Source organism: Suricata suricatta, chromosome 2, assembly GCF_006229205.1.
Source record: "Suricata suricatta isolate VVHF042 chromosome 2, meerkat_22Aug2017_6uvM2_HiC, whole genome shotgun sequence".
NCBI classification, from domain to species: Eukaryota; Metazoa; Chordata; class Mammalia; order Carnivora; family Herpestidae; genus Suricata; species Suricata suricatta.
In genome coordinates, this window is record NC_043701.1 from 86,768,443 (window position 1) to 86,774,442 (window position 6,000).

Sequence of the window (6,000 nt, forward strand, 5' to 3'; positions counted from 1 at the left end):
TTCTTTTTTCTTTCACAGTGGTTTACTATCACTTATGAAAACCAGTGAGATGTACAGTATGATTGAGAGCAGTTGCTTTAGTTCACCATGTTAAAAAGAAATTTTAGTCTGATTTAGATAAACTCTGATGAGAAACTGGCCCATTTTATAGTTTGAGAAAATTTGGCCTTTAGCAAGTTTACTGAAATCAAATAGAAAATCAGAAGTGAAATTATATTCTTAGGTTTCTCATCTATTACTTTAATAAACAGAAAAAGCACCCTTAGGAAAAGAAAATAACTTTTTACATTGCCAAGTAGCAACTGCAGAATGCTAATAGGAATGGGAGTATATCTATAAACAGAAAATTTAGTTTTCTTGATTATAAATAGGATAATATACTTGGTGTTCTACAAAGCTCACATATGCAGGGAGGGTTTTGTCAAGTCTTTGTTTTAGTGGCTTTCTATTCAGGATATGAAATATTGAGCCCACCCTCCCGTCTCCCTTTCTTCTCCACACTCCATTCTGCTGGTCACCTACTTGTTCTTTTAGTGAATAGCTGCTAAATATCATGGTGCTTAGAAAAATCTCTTTGTAAATGTTTTTCTTGGTTTCTTTAGCCAGGAGCCAAAAATATCATGTGTTTCTGTTTTGGGAGTGTAACAAAAAGAGCTTCTGAAAAATATGGATGGTGTAGCTGAGATAGGATGGCAGTATTTTTTAGAAACACATTTTTATAGAGCCAGATGGTCTAGTATATTCTCAAACAAATATGTCACCTATAATTTGATGAATACCTTCCAAAGGAAAATAATTTTTTCAGTAGATAACAGATGGTATCAGTCAAAAGCATATCGAGACACTTTAAGAAAAACTTGATGGCTCAAGTGATTTAACCAACAAGATTTTCTTCAATGTACCAAGCGTGTTTTAGGGTCTAAAATTTGTCATCTGCAAATAATTCAGCCTCTTTTCCAAACTTTACTCCATGGAGAATTGAATGCAACCTGTTTTATATGCTAACTATAAAAATGATGAAAATTCTGAAGTTGTTTTCTGGCTCTGTTTTTGAAGTATCTATTATATTATGATAAAAGAAAAAAGTACCTAAGCGTGTTAGAACTATAAACAATTTATACTCAAATATAAAAATATTTTAATAGAACTGAACTACATTTTACCTATGGGGGTGTAAGGTTGTGTTACCAGTGAACTTTTTGTTACTGCTTTTCTTAAAGCTATAGATACATGAACATAACAGAAAAAAAAGTTCTGAAGCTGCAGATATAAATTATTAAGGACTACTTAGAATAAATATGTCTTTATTGTGCTCTGGGTTTTTGCATGGTTCAAAAACCCAAAATAATGGTATGTTAATAGTAAGACCTTATGACATACACAAACATGGGTGGTAGGAGGTACAGTGGAAATTGGAATATGGTCATATTTTCCGTTTTCATCCCTCATATCCACATATGAACCGAAGTGTGACCACATAATGTATCCTTTAACCTGTGATATGTTTGTGAGTAAAAGAGACACTGCTTGTAGTTACTTAATGATTGTAAATATAAGCAGGGGCTTCCCAGGGAGAATGGGCATAGATATAGATAAAAACATAGATATAGATTGTCCGTCCCAGGTATACACAATTAGTGCCACAAGAAAAGAAGCGACTGCTTTCTAACTGGTATGTTTTTGAGAGTGGCCACATCTTGGCCACTTTAGACCTGGTTAGGTGGGTAAACACACTGATTTTATATTATCTAGAGTGTCATTATGAGTTCCAGAACTTTTTCAACATTATGGGCAAAAGACTTGTTTTTGAGATCATTTGCAATTCTGTTTTTTAACATGGGTCTCAAATAATTAAACATGTTTGTTCATTTAAGTGTAATAAGATTGAAATTATGATTACTAGTATGATGTAGTACAGCGTTGGAAGACAAAAGTTCCACTATAACAAATTTTTAAAAGAAGATAAATTGCCAAATTACGTTTAGGAAATATTAGATTGTATATCAGTAAGGAGAACAGATGAACTGAAATTCCAGAGAGGGAAGAGTCTTTTCCTGAATGAGTCCACGATTGCCAATTTCTTCTTTGGGGTCATTTGCTTACTTGGTACAGGTAGATGGACTTTAGTCTAAACAAAGGGTAATCTTACTGAGGAGATAACTGGGGATTTTTTAAAAAACTGAGATATAATTGCATATATCATTATGCTAAGTTTAAGGTGTGTGATATATTGAATTGATACATTTATATTGCAGTAAGATCGCCACTGTAGCATTAGCTAAACATCTCTGTTGTGCTACATAATTATCATTTCTTCTAGTGGGAGGGAAAATTAAGATCTAGTCTCCTAGCAAGCTCAATGTTTATACTACAGTTTTGTTATCTATAATCACTTTAGTGTATACTCGATATTAAACAGCATCACTCCTATTTTTCCATCTCCAGCCCCTGGTAACTACCATTCCACTGTTTTTTTAATTTTGGTTCTTCTTTTTGTTTTTGTCAACTTTGGTTCTTTTGGCAATTGTATAGGATAGTATGATTGATTGAATTCAGATTGGACTCAAAATTATAGTTCCTTTTCCCCAGGAAACATAGCTTAAGGACATGGTGAAGACTTCTGAAACATGAGTAAAATTCCTTGCAGTTTCCTCATGTGTACAGACAGGCGGGATTTAACTTAATTATGCTTAGGTTTCAGTTTTAAAACGCAGTCTACCTTTACTGCAAAAGAGGAGAAAAGAATAACCTTCCTTTGGGAAAGTAACATCCTCAGCAAGTGCTACAAGTTTTTTGTTGTTGTCGTTGTTCGTTTTGTTTTGTTTTTTGTTTTTGCACAGAGTCAAGCATACAATAAAAATCATGACATTGTGACAAAGTAGGATAGTATGACCAATAAGCAAGAACAGAAATAGACAATAAAAGCAGATTCCTCCAGCGAATTCACATATTGGATATAGCTAACAAAGACTTTAAAATAATTATTTTGAATACATTAAGAAATAGAGGAAAAGATGGACACAAATGAATTAAAAGATAAAATATTTTTTCATTTTTGACATCTTTATTGAGGTATAATTGTCAGTGTATGATTAAATCTTTTTAAGTAATTTTATAGAAATACAACTATCACTGCAGTCAAGTTTTAAGACAGTTTTCATTACCCCTCCCCATTCCCTTAGCTCATTACAGTCCAACTCCTGCCCCACTCTGCTTTCCTCAAGACTGAGAATTTTAACATAAGATTAAAAATTATAAAAAGAGAAGGAAATTGACATATAGGAGTAAAAATATAATATCTGAAAATCAGAATACTTTGGTGGCATAACACCAAACTGACTATAGTGGAAGACAGTGTTAGTGAAGTTGAAGACACATCAGTAGAAACTTTCTAAGCTAAAGAGAGCAAAAATAATTAAAGTACTAAGTCAAAGTACAGGGGATATAAGACACAGGGAAAGTTCTAACATACATCTGGTTGGAGTTTTAGGAGGAAAGTTGAGAGAGAATCAGGAAGAAGCAATATTTGTAGAGATAACATCTGGGAATTTTCCAAAATTTAAAGAAGGTATCAACACATAGGTACAAGAGACTTCAGTGAACTCTAATCATGTACAAAGAAACCTGTATCTAGGCACATGATATTAAATAGGTGAAAGCCAATGTATGATAAAAAAGCTTAAAACCATCCAGAGGCAAAATAAACACACCTTATCTTTAAGGTAACAGCAATAAGGATAATGGATAACTTTTCTGTAGAAACTGTGGAGTAAAATAGGTGAATGACATCTTTAAAGAGATGAAAGGAAAGTAATGACCAATTCAGAATTTCATACACAGTAAACATATTCTCGAAAAATAAAGGTGCTAGATGATGTACATTATCTCAGATTATATCCTAGGACAGAAGAATATTAGTGTAAAATATGGTGACATACAAATAAAGTATGTAGTTTAATTAATAGTAGTGTTAATATTTTACTTTTGAAATGTGCCATGGTTATATCACATGGTAACCTTAGGGTGGATGTGGGTGAAGGCTATAAAGAAACAGTACTAGCTTTGCAATTTTTGTGTAAATGTAAAATCATTAAAAATACATTATAAATAAAGTAAAGATAAAATTAAAAAGTTCTCAGATAAAATCTGAGAGTATTTGTCACCAGATGAAGCAGACTATATGATATGCTAAAGGAAATTCTTCATAGTAAAATATAGTCATTCCAGATGGATGCATAAAATTGCAGGAAGAAATATATTTTTTATTTATTTTTGAGAAACAGAGAGAGACTGCACAAGCAGGGGAGGGTAAGATAGAGAGGGAGACACAGAATCTGAAGGCAGGCTCTAGGCTCTGAGCTGTCAGCACAGAGCCCGATGTGGGGCTCGAACCCACGAACCATGAGATCATGACCTGAGCCGAAGCCAGAAGCTGGGTGCTTAACTGAATGAGCCACCCAGGCGCCCCTGCAGGAAGAAATAAAGGGCATTGGAAAGTGTAAATATAGGGGTAAATATGAAAAGATATTGGTGTTTAAAACAAGAAAAATAATATCTTTATGGTTTATAAAAATGGAAATGTAAAATATATGCTTATAATGGCATAAATATCAAGAGGCAGGTAAATGGAATTAAGTTGTCAGATTTTTGCATTGTTTGCAAGTGGTGAAAGTACTAATGTTAGGATGTTATGTGGAGGCAAAGATGAATATTGTAATCTCTAGGGAAACTTCTTAAAAATAATAAAAACAAGTTAAAAGAAGAAACAAAAGGAAATTTAAAAATTGATTAATTCTAAAGGAGGCAGGAAAAGATGAAAAAAGGAACAAAGACCAGATGGAGCAAAGAGAAATGATTATTGAGATGTTAAATGCAACTACATAAATTATTACATATAAATGGATTGAGCACTAGAAAGCAAATGGATTAACAACCAAATATGAGTATATGCTCTGTAAAGAGACCCATTTTAAATACAGATACAGATTGAAAAGAAAAGGATAAGAGAAGAAACCTGGGTCTTCCAGGGGCCCCATAGTTGCTGCCTTCACCCCATGGCACCTCACATGCCAGGCAGGGGGAGAGGAGCCAGAGGTAGTCGGTGCTGTGGGCCCAGGAAGTGGCCGTGGGCAGATGCAGCCAGATCTGGCACTGGTCATGATGCTGGCCCCTCCACTGTCACAGCCATAGCCAAGCCCAGCAACCCCAATGGCCTCAGTGACCACGCTGGACCTGGGCAGCCAGCAGGAGCACTGGGAGATGCTCCAGAAGTGGCAAAGGATCATCGTCCAGGGCACATTGTCTGAAATCAGAGCCTGGTGAGGCACACAGGAGACTGCTGCTGTGGAGCTTTGATGTTTGGGCTAAGCACACGTTCACATCTTTGACTGCAGTGGCAGCATTTGCAAGAAGAATAAACACTTCATTGTTTGGCTTCTCACTTCAGGCTCTGAAGGGGCCCTAACCAAATACACATTCAACAGGCACAAAGCATAATACACTTTTTGTAAGAGAAGTGGTGCTCAGAGCTTTTACACTCCATATTCAAACCCTGGAGGCTCCAGAATTGCCCCCACGCTGCCCGGATGAGGGCACTACCAGGGATGTGGTCATTGAGAAATCCAATGACATCTATTGGGAGAAAGTCATGAAAGAGCATATGACCATCAAGAACATGTCTAAAGAGTGAGCTCCTGCTTCTTCCTTCCTGTAAAGGAGGAATGATTGGGACCAGTAGCTTTGCTGTCTGTGGTGCTCATGAATGTGGCTGACGAGGTTGCTGGTTCTGTTGGCCAGTGGCCATCTTGATCTCTGCTGACTGCTCTCCTTACCCGTTTGTCCAGGCAGCACTTTGTCCTTCCTCAGTTCAGACTTTGATGTAGGCTGGCTAACATCCTCCTTTCTCTTCCCAACTTTTGTATGATTTTTTTACAAAATATTTTTAGCTTTAAAACAAAAGAAGGGTGTAAGAAGATAGATCATATGGACAAAGAAATTTAA

At 35.7% G+C, this 6,000-nt stretch overlaps 1 pseudogene; it reads left to right on the forward strand.

Annotated features, from left to right (window-relative positions):
* Positions 1–5,689, forward strand: part of LOC115275288 — a 28,693-nt pseudogene extending 23,004 nt beyond the window's left edge.
* The last annotated feature ends 311 nt before the right edge of the window (positions 5,690–6,000 follow it).